Source organism: Pinus tabuliformis, chromosome Q (assembly GCF_031772625.1).
Source record: "Pinus tabuliformis cultivar Carrire ecotype Pingquan chromosome Q, CPIR1, whole genome shotgun sequence".
In the NCBI taxonomy this organism is placed as follows: Eukaryota; Viridiplantae; Streptophyta; class Pinopsida; order Pinales; family Pinaceae; genus Pinus; species Pinus tabuliformis.
Genome location: NC_142296.1, coordinates 387,445,191 through 387,457,245, shown reverse-complemented (window position 1 = coordinate 387,457,245; position 12,055 = coordinate 387,445,191). Strand labels below are relative to the sequence as shown.

At 32.7% G+C, this 12,055-nt stretch overlaps 1 pseudogene; it reads left to right on the top strand.

Annotated features, from left to right (window-relative positions):
• Positions 1 to 330: 330 nt before the first annotated feature.
• On the top strand, positions 331 to 1,628 carry LOC149219802 (ornithine decarboxylase pseudogene; annotated as a pseudogene).
• Positions 1,629 to 12,055: the final 10,427 nt, after the last annotated feature.

The window sequence follows — 12,055 nt, the reverse complement described above, 5'->3', positions numbered from 1 at the left end:
TGCTCGTGCGCATCTGAGCGTATGCCATTGAATATTGGATATTGTATAGGGCCCATCGTTGCCCATCGTTATCAAGATAGAGATGGATATTGTATAGGGCCCATCGTTATCTAGATAGAGATAGAGATAGACTTTAGCTGTGATGAAGATAAAAGACAAAGCCGAAGATTAGCCATTTCAATATTGTGATCATTGTCACCCTGATGAACAGTGCAATTCCACACTATTAATAGAGATGAAGGCAATGCCCTAGTGTGTGGCTCTAAGTGCTATAATCCTTTCATCTCTTTGCATTTTAATTTTCTTTTTCTGTTCTGTGTGTGGCTGTGGAGATGGCTCCCGAGCAGCTCATGGTGACACTATCAAGTTTAAACGAGTGCAAGAGCTCGTCCTCGGCGGTACAGAAGGTGCTAGCGTTCCCTGAACTGAAGTGTCGAATGGTGACGAGCCTGCGGTCAAGGTCGCAGGAAGCTGTGCACGAGATGGTACAGTCGATTATCGACAACAACGATGTGAACGACCCGTTTTACGTTCTGGACCTGGGAGTCGTGGTGGATTTGTGGCACAAATGGCAGGAGGCCTTCCCAAACGTGTACCTCTTTTACGCCGTCAAGTGTAACCCAGATGTAGCGTTATTGTCGGCCCTAGCCGCGCTTGGATCTGGATTCGACTGCGCCAGCCGGGTGGAGATCGAAGCCATCGTGAAGCTCGGCGTCTCGCCCGATCGTATCGTGTACGCGAATCCGTGCAAGGCAGAGACACAACTCAAATACGCGGCGAGCGTCGGCGTAAATTTAACCACGTTCGATTCTATTCATGAAGTTGAGAAAATCAAGAAGTTCCACCCGCATTGCGCATTGTTGCTGAGGGTGAAGGTACCCGATGAAGACGCGGGTGGTGCACGGTGCCCGTTGGGCAGCAAGTACGGAGCCCTGCCGGACGAAGTCTACCCGTTGCTGCAGGCGGCAAAGGGGTCCGGCCTCACCGTCCGGGGCGTCTCGTTTCACGTCGGAAGTGGTGTCTCGCGCTCTGGCGTCTACCACGGTGCTGTTGCGGCTGCTCGCGGCGTTTTCGATTCGGCTTCTCGACTCGGGTTGCCCAAATTTGGTATTCTTAACATCGGCGGCGGTTTCACCGCAGGAAAGTTATTTGCAGAGGTCGCGGGTACTGTCCAATCCGCCTTAAAAACATACTTTCCCGATGCAACAGCGATTTCCCTTATGGCTGAACCGGGTCGATATTTCGCCGAGACCTCATTCTGGCTGGCCTCCAGTGTAATTGGCAAAAGGGTAAGGGGAGAAGTGAGGGAGTGTTGGATTAACGATGGCATCTATGGCTCTTTTTGTCTCCGCACTAACGGTGTCATCACTGCGCTGCCTCTGGCCTGCAAATCCAGCCGATCCAATACTTCCTGCAACGGGCTGCCCAGATATCCATCAACCGTTTTTGGACCCACCTGCGACGCTTTCGACACCGTGCTCACCGATTACTTGTTGCCGGAGCTGGGTGTGGGCGACTGGCTTGTTTTTCCCAACATGGGCGCTTACTCTGCTGTCACCGGGTCTAATTTTAACGGCTTCTCCATTTCTGCCATTCCCACCTACTGTGCTGCCTCCATGGCTCCCTAGACATCCCAAACCAAACGATCTACTGAGATCTTTATGATTGAGCTTAATTATAGAAAGTTAATCCAATAGGATATTATATCGCCAATCCCGATCTCATCAATTGAAAAGTTTATTCACGTCCTTACAGACAATAATCTACCAGAAGATGGACATTCATATTATTAGAAATCACACGCATAGCTGAAATGCGTTACAGTACAGCACGTTAAATTTCCACCACTATTCGAGAAATGAGATAATCGTGCTGTAAATGTTTTTTTTTCCACTTTTTTTTTCTATTTATTATGTCCCTTTGACTGATGGAATTGGTCAGATAAAAATGACAGGCGGGAATTCAATCTCAAGAGAAAAAATGCAAGAAAAATGAAGTAAAATAAAGTTTTATTATTATATTTTTTCAATAGAAAAATGTATGTTTTTATTACCCAAGTTCCTTCCATTTACGTAACATGCCAGTCGCTCTGGATTTTAACAGTCCAGGTCATAATGTCGAGCTTTTTATTTCACCGTGTACTTTTATAGAATGTCCATGTCCAGGCTCTGGATTTTACCAGTCCAGGCTTTTTATTTCACCGTGTACTTGTATTCATTTATCCATGTGCGATGACTTTTATAGAATGTCCATGTCCATGTCCGATGCAGCTATTTTTACCAAGATGCTTCTTGGACGATAATGGAGATGAGAAGATGGTGTAAATATGTTATTTTCTTCCGTATTTGCCGAGATCAGTTTGGTATTGTATTTGGTGTTATAAAAACCTTCGGCCGCTTTCCTCAAGGTGTTACATGTTGTAAACAATATTAACACGAGGGAAGGCCGAAGCCATTAGGGGCTCATATGGCCTATACAGTGGAGGAATACTTGCTTTTATCGTTCATGAACAGTTAAGGCATGGAATCCATGAATAATTAATGGAGTCCATCTATTTTTAATTGTATTGGGATGTTTTTTAATCTATTTTTAAAAAATACAAATTTATTACGCATTATTCATCTGTAAATACAAAAAGGCGTTATATATCTGTGTTAGTGATGCTGTAGATCCCGAATGAGATTTTTTTTCAAAATTTTGATGAAGACATATGACGAAATTTGATTGCAGATATTTATGTTTTAGTTTGGTGAGATTATATTTTTATTATGTTAAATATATAGTTTGAGTGGCGCTAATATGTTGGGTTGTGTTATATTTTTTTCACGAAGGTTTCTCTATACCGGGTTTACCGGCAGCTCGATACCTGATTTACTGGCAGTTCCATCAGATTTTTTTTTCAAACCCTATATTAACTATGGTTTTGTGTGATCTTACATAGATCCAGTCAAGGAAACTAAGGTTTTCTCTTAGATTAACAGATTATGGTTTATGGATGCTTCAACATGTATATATATATATATATTATAACATTGAAAGTATATGTATATTATAAAATTGAAAGTGACACTTAATTTTTTTTTGTACAAAATTAAAACCAACCTACATAATAATTAGAAACAAGTATTTTTTTTTAAATTATAGGTTAAAATTCATACTGACTAACAATAATATAATAATAAACATTTAAAATTTTAATAAAAAAATTTATAAATAATTTATATTAAAATAGGTTAGATTTATTAAAAAAAAAAATTCTAAGATCTTTTCCATATGTTTTAATTTTATTTATAAATAATCTACATTCAAATTTTCGAAATTAAAATTTGATAGCTATAGTCAGTTTAGATTTTTTTTTAAGATTCTTTATTTAAAACAATAAACAAAAGTGATATGAATAAAACCTTAATGAAATGATTAGACGAAGTGAAATAAAACACTAGAATAAGACGAAGTGAAATAAAACACTAGAATATGTACGAAATGACATGGTGAACTCATATATATATATATACACACAAGGAGACGAGAAGAAGTGTGTGTATATATACAAAATTAATGAACTGAGTAAAAAAGTTGAGATGAAGACACTTGCACAAATAGATGTTAGGAACACTCGATACATTATTATTTCTACCAATTTATTCCACATCCCTTAAATGTCTTACTAAATCACTTTAAAAAAAATATTAGATATAAAATTTATCACTTATTAGCTTAATATTTTTTTACATATTATTTCCACCAATTATTCTACATCTTTTAAATGTCTTACTAAATCATTTTTTAAAAGATATTATATATAAAATTTATCGTTTATTATGTTAATTTTTTTTAAATAAATATTTTTATTTATTTTGATTTTTTCTCATCTTAATTACATTAGTTTTTTTTCCTTAATTACTGCTTTCAATTATTAACATGATTCATCATCACAACAAAAAATGAAAACACCCCATCCTAATAAAGAATAAAAAAAAAAAAACTAATCTATCAACAAATATAAATGGCCAAAATGCATTATATTTTAACGAGTATAAATGACCAAAATACATCCTATTCCAAAAATAAAAATTTGAACATGAAATCAATAAAATTTAATATTAAATTAAAATAAGGTTTTAAAATATCATGTTATTTTTCAAATAATAAGGAGATGGGTAATAAATGTCTACTATAAAAAAAACTGATGTGATTAATTGATGGATCATTGGTGCTTGAAAGCAAAGAAAATATTTTAATTTTAAAGTTGAATAATTAAATGTAAGAGAATTAAAAACAATATTTATCTCCAAGTTGAATGATTAGATGAAAAGGAATTTAGATACAAAATTATTATTTAAGAGAAAGATAAAATACTTATAAAATTCTAAAGTAAGAAATATGTCATTTTTGAGGAAGATGAAATAATTATAAGAATCTAAAATAAGAAATATGTATTTTTATTGTAAAATAATTAAATCCAATTGGTTATAGAAAAAATGATTAATTCTTATTATTTTATTATAATGGTTGTTGAGATGTTAAGTATAAAAAGAAAAAATACATAAAACTTCATAATTATTAAAATGACTTTTAACATGATGACAATATTATTTCTTAAAATCACAATTTCATTTCAAGTATTTATGGAATATTAATGCAATCCATTTTTACCAAGTAAACGGGTTTGGTCATATGTTTCTTGGGTAAATGAATATTGTATATTTTATTTTATTAAAATAATGTAGCGATGAATATAATATTTTTGTCCTTTTCTAATCATTTTATAATTTATTATTCAATAAGTATTATTAATCCCATGCAACATAGTTGTAGAATAAAATTGTGGAAAAAAACTTATTAGACACATGTCAATAGCATGGATGTCAGAAAAACATGCTATATACCAAAACTACTAATACATATAAGTGCTTAATGGCCATTATTTCCAAATATTTCTTTAATGGAAATATCACTCTGTAAATTAGATGTTACACAAAATCATATTGAACAAATTTTTTTATCCAGTGGGCCAACCCCCTTATAGTAAAGGTTATCCCTCAAATCATGATGAGAGGAAAAGAATAGGAGTAATGACCCTTTGTGAAAAACACAAGAGTGTTAATCATTATGTTGTTATACAAATTACAATGATCTTGATGATTACAAAATGGGAGATTATCAATTGTAGGGTTGTTATAAGATGTATATTCATGTGATGATTAATATGTTGTATGGTGGGTGAAATTTAATGATGATATCTCATGACACATTAGTGATGATAAAAACATAAAAAAAATTGTCAATCAATTTGGAGGATTGATTTTAGATACCTCCAAAAAGAGTTTGAAAATGATGTAAAAAAGAAAATGAATTAGCTTCCAAACAACCATTTTTATTTATATAGAAATTTTGTATGACTGCATGACATTTGAGTTTCCCTAAAATGAGTATGTTAATTTTCCAAATGCATATGTTTACATGCTAATTTTGAGTACCTAAACAATGGATATTCCCTACAAATAATTGTAGAATTATAGAGAAGACATTGTTCTGGTGGACAATAATTTTTTCAAAATTTGTATTGTTAATTTGATATTTTATTAAATTATAAATGTCATTATATCTTTTAAATAACAATGTCTTGCATTAATTATAGCTAAAAGAATCTTGGAATTATGAAACAATTTTTTTTAGATGGTAGATTTCAATCTCTTCTAATGCACCATATAATTTCCTTATATGTCAAGGAAAAAATATGTTAAATATGTGTGTGTGTGTGTGTGTTTGTTTTGTGTGTGTGTGCCTGCGTGTGTGTCAATAGTTTTATGGACATTGGATTTGTTTGACTTACAAAAAAAAATGCCAAAAATAAATATAATAAGAGGTACTATGAAAAATGTAATTTTCAATCGATTTGTATCCCACATTTGTCATCCTTAATCTATATTTGAGGAATCCAACACAACAAAAACATATTCCAGAGTCATAACCCGTTTAAAAAGAATTTGAACATAAAATAACACTGGCACATTATTGAAAGCACACGCAAACGCTCCTAAATTTGTATTCACACTATTGAAACTATGTATGATACTTCCAATAATGCATGCACACTTTTGGGATTAAATTAATTTTTCTAGTATATACCCATCCTCTTCAAGTAGGGATATTAAGGACATTAGAGGATTTCCACGAATGCATGCACAGTTTCGTCACTAAATTAATTTGTCTAGTGTATACCCCTCCTCTTCAAGTAGGGATATTAGAGGATTTGAGCATTGAGTAATGGTTATAGGTTCCCTAACATGGTAAAGGAAGGAAACTTGGCCCCTAGGCCATAAAAGTTTCTTCTAAGTGAATTTCTCCAGACCAATAACTTGAATCAAAACACATGGAATCTTGAGGGCATCCTTACCTTTCAAGTAGGGATATGTGCATCACTAGAATATTTTGATCAACAGTTATGAGCCATGAGGCCCTTAACATGGCCATGGGAGGTAGCACATTTATTGAACCCTAAAGACATATATGTGATTAATTGATGGATCATTGGTGCTGGAAAACAAAGAAAATATTTTAATTTTAAATTTGAATAACTAAATGTAAGAGAATTACAAAAACAATATTTATCTCCAAGTTGAATGATTAGATGAAAAATAATTTAGATACAAAATTATTATTTAAGGGAAAGATGAAATACTTATAAAATTCTAAAGTAAGAAATATGTCATTTTTGAGGAAGATGAAATAATTATAACAATCTAAAATAAGAAATATGTCATTTTTATTGTAAAATAATTAAATCAAATTGGTTATAGAAAAAATGATTAATTCTTATTATTTTATTATAATGGTTGTTGAGATGTCAATTATAAAAAGAAAAAATACATAAAATTTCATAATTATTAAAATGACTTTTAACATGATGACAATATTATTTCTTAAAATCACAATTTCATTTCAAGTATTTATGGAATATTAATGCAATTCATTCTACCAAGTAAACGGGTTTGGTCATATGTTTCTTGGGTAAATGAATATTGTATATTTTATTTTATTAAAATAATGTAGCGATGAATATAATATTTTTGTATTTTCTAATCATTTTCTAATCATTTTATAATTCATTATTCAATAAGTCTTGTTAATCCCATGCAACATAGTTGTAGAATAAAATTGTAAAAAAAACCTATTAGACACATGTCAATAGCATGGATGTCAAAAAAACATGCTATATACCAAAAATACTAATACATATAAGTGCTTAATGGCCATTATATCCAAATATTTCTCTAATGGAAATATCACTCTGTAAATTAGATGCTACACAAAATCATATTGAACAAATTTTTTTATCCAGTCGGTCAGCCCCCTTATAGTAAAGGTTATCCCTCAACCCATGATGAGAAGAAAAGAATAGGAGTAATGACCCTTTGTGAAAAACACAAGAGTGTTACTCATCATGTTGTTATACAAAATTACAATGATCTTGATGATTACAAAATGGGAGATTATCAATTGTAGGGTTGTTATAAGATGTATATTCATGTGATGATTAATATGTTGTATGGTGGGTGAAAGTTAATGATGGTATCTCATGACACATTAGTGATGATAAAAACATGAAAAAAATCATCAATCAATTTGAGGATTGATTTTAGTTACCTCCAAAAAGAGTTTGAAAATGATGTAAAAAAGAAAATGAGTTAGCTTCCAAACAACCATTTTTATTTATATACAAATTTTGTATGAATGCATGACATTTGAGTTTTCCTAAAATGAGTATGTAATTTTCCAAATGTATATGTTTACATGCTAATTTTGAGTACCTAAACAATGGATATTCCCTACAAATAATTGTAGAATTGTAGAGAAGACATTGTTCTGGTGGACAATAATTTTTTCAAAATTTCTATTGTTAATTTGATATTTTATTAAATTATAAATGCCATTATATCTTTTAAATAACAATGTCTTGCATTAATTATAACTAAAACAATCTTGGAATTATGAAACAATTTTTTTTAGATGGTAGATTTCAATATCTTCTAATGCACCATATAATTTCCTTATATGTGAAGGCAAAAATATGTTAAATGTGTGTGTGTGTGTGTGTGTGTGTGTGTGTGTGTGTGTGTGTGTGTGTGTGTGTGTGTGTGTGTGTGTGTGTGTGTGTGTGTGTGTGCGCGCGTACGTGTGCGTGCGTGTGTGTCTATAGTTTTATGGACATTGGATTTGTTTAACATACAAAAAACAATGCCAAAAATAAATATAATAAGAGGTACTATGAAAAATGTAATTTTCAATTGATTTGTATCCCACATTTGTCATCTTTAATCTATATTTGAGGAATCCAACAAAGCAAAAACATATTCCAGAGTCATAACCCGTTTAAAAAGAATTTGAACATAAAATAACATTGGCACATTATTGAAAGCACACACAAACGCTCCTAAATCTGTATTCACACTATTGAAACTATGTATGATACTTCCAAGAATGCATGCACACTTTTGGGATTAAATTATTTTGTCTAGTGTATACCCATCCTCTTCAAGTACGGATATTAATGACATTAGAGGATTTCCACGAATGCATGCACAGTTTCATCACTAAATTAATTTGTCTAGTGTATACCCCTCCTCTTCAAGTAGGGATATTAGAGGATTTGAGCATTGAGTATTGGTAATAGGTTCCTTAACATGGTAAAGGAAGGAAACTTGACCCCTAGGCCATAAAAGTTTCTTCTAAGTGAATTTCTCTAGACCAATAACTTGAATCACCACACATGGAATCTTGAGGGTGTCCTTACCTTTCAAGTAGGGATATGTGCATCACTAGAATATTTTGATCAACAGTTATGAGCCATGAGGCCCTTAACATGGCCATAGGAGGTAGCACATTTATTAAAGCCTAAATACATATATTTGGAATACATGTTTTGAAGAACCTTTGAAACCACCACCAAATACCTATCAAGGTAATATGTTACTTTATATTAGGGATATGGGTGTTATTAGGGGACTTTTGATACTACGTACGTCACTCTCTCTACACTAGTCATCTTTTAAGGATGAAATATATGCCTTACACCATAAATGAAGCTTGTAGGAATTAAGGTTCAATAAATACACCTTGATCAACTACACATGACCTCTCCAACTTATACATACACTCTGAGAATGGATATTAATGAGAAACACTACTAGAAGGTTTTGATCACCACATATAGGTGATTTGAAAGTATACATGGTTAATGGAGGAACATTCATCCTTAGGATGTAAGGGGAGCTCCCAAGAATTCTACTTCAATATCAAGGCCTCAAAGCACCACATGTAATGCTTTGAGAGTATTGTCTCCCTCTTAGTTGGTATGTGGGCATGATTAGAAGATTTAAGCTCTAAGTATGAGATTCATTTTGTTGACCATGGTTAAGGGAGAAAAGCCTTGCCTTAACCTTTGAAGGTAGCTTCTTAGTCTAAAGAAACATGAACAAGGATTTCGACCACCACACAAGACCTTCCTATGGTATCTTTGGTCTTGAAGAGTGATATGAGCCTTATTGTAAGGTTTTTAGCATTAGATTTTGGTCATAGTTCCCTAAACATGGTTGGGCAAGGAAACCATATCATTAGGCCCTAAAGAAATATTTTAGGCATTTCAGGCCAATCATATCACCTAAAGTACTTAGGGCCTCAAACTTGGTAAGGAGAAGAAGCATGAACCTTGGGCCATAATGGAAGCTTATGTCTATCCAAGGTAAAGAAGGATGCCTCCACAAGGTCTCCACTTACTCAACCTATGTCATAATTCCTATATTTTTGGGATATTAAAGAATAACAATTAGCTCACTAGATATTGACAAGAACCTCATAAGATACATCCATTGAATCTTAAAACTATACATTCTTTTAATAGAAATAACCCCTATTTTTAGTATGCTTCCCTTATTTTTATTGAATATAAATTTTTATACTCCATATTTCCTATAATTCCACCCTAATCCACATCCCTACCTACTCACCCAATATCACTAACGAATTGAATATTTTTTTCACAGTTTAAAAAGCCCCTTCATGAATGAACACGATAATATATTTTTAAATAAGGTGAAGGATTCATAGATGCCTCCAATAATTAGAAATGACCTCCTAAGGGTATCATTGTCCTATGATTGGGGATGTCAATTCCACTAGGCATATTTATGTAGTTGTTATGTGTCTAAAATTTTGGAAGTGATATAGGCAAGAAGGCTATGAATTACTTCCTAAAGAAATCTTTGACGAATTTAGAGAATGCCCTTCTTTAGATGCTCAAAGGTTTTCTTTAAAGTTTTAAATTCCTCAAAACCTTCTTTAGAGATTTGGATTCCTTAAATATTTAGTTAGGACCTAAGGCATCATCTGTCCCTCTATATCATTTTGAAGGTCCCAAAAAACATGCTTACTATTAAAAACCGCCTAATGGAATTAGCATTCCCCATTACAGGATGAAGATATCCTTAGGAGGCCATGTATGGTTATTCAAGGCACTCTTGTTTTTCCTAGTTGAATGAAAGGTTATGTTACTACCTAAGGTTCATATTTCCTCTAATGACTAGGTCTCAGGACCTAAGACCCAAGTTTGAGGTGACATTATTTTCCCTAGATGCCTAAAGTATTTATGTAAGGGATAAGTTTAGGGTTTCTCCCCCAACAACATTCAAGGCACCATTGCCCAACTATTAATTAAAATATTCTAATGGAGCCCATATCCACACTTAATGGAAAAATATCTAACAGGAAGGTCATATGTCCTGGCTTAAGTACTCACTCATGTCCCTTTAACCTTAGACTCTACATTTAGGGCTTAAGGCCTAATTTTATTCCTGCGACCATGATCAATGTTATTTTGGATGCCTCCAATATTTTTGTATGACATAACATAGTGCTTTCTTCCCTAGATCACTTTTAGGGCCCTAGGACACATACATACGACTCAAAACCACTTAGTGGCATTGATATCTCTAATCATAGGCCAAGTGCACCATCATCAGGCCATGCTTCATTGTTCAAGTACTTAGTTTTCGAACTAGATGGATAAAAGATTCATTTATAGCCTAAAATTCATGTTACTAACCTTAACCATGTATAGAGCCATAAGATATATGTTTGAGGTGAAATTATTTTCCACAAGTACTTAGAATATTTCTTGAAGGCCTAAGACTACGACTTTTTATTCCAAAAATGATTCATATTAGATAATTATGTTATTTGTTATCCATATAAAGGATTTTATATTTAAAAAATTAGAGGAATTATCTAACAAGACCATATTTACTCATGTGTCTTAGTTGGGAATGTTGGGGTTTAAAACCATTCATAGGAAGTTTGAGGAATTTAATGATTTTTTTGGGTCTAAAAACTATCTCTTGTGCTAGAACCACTAGCACTATTGCACACTCATATTCCTTTCCAATTGCACGAGAATGACCTCAAACAAAGTTTGAATGAAAATTTTATTCCACCCAAAAGACAACCATCCTATTTTGTCCACCATTGTTTGAGAGGATGCCATGTCAGCCCCATTACTCATAGAAAAGGGACTAACCACACAACTATGATAAATAATAAAGTTTCAACTCATATTGAGGGTTTAATATGTTAAATGTAATCCCTATTTGGCTATCTAGATGTAATATAAGGGTTTATGTTCTATACAAGCCTACAGGCCATAGGTATCACTCTATACTTGTACCCTTTCCATTCATACAAGGAGAGAACATATCATCCTGACCATCAAGTTGGGTTTTCTCTTAAATGATTTCCCATATAATATCTTGCCTTCTTATGGTTTGTGAGTAGTTGTTTTTATATGTTCTATATTTTGAACATTTTAATATATTGCATGCATAAGAAGAAAATAACAACTTGATAAATCCATAAAATCTAAGGAAAAATTAACATAGTACATATTTCCATATTTCATTAAATATTTATTAGATTTATCTTGGTGAAGTGTCTAGTCGAATTTCCATGATATTTTATAGATCAAAAGATATTCAAGGAACCATGCCCAAACCTAGTGCTA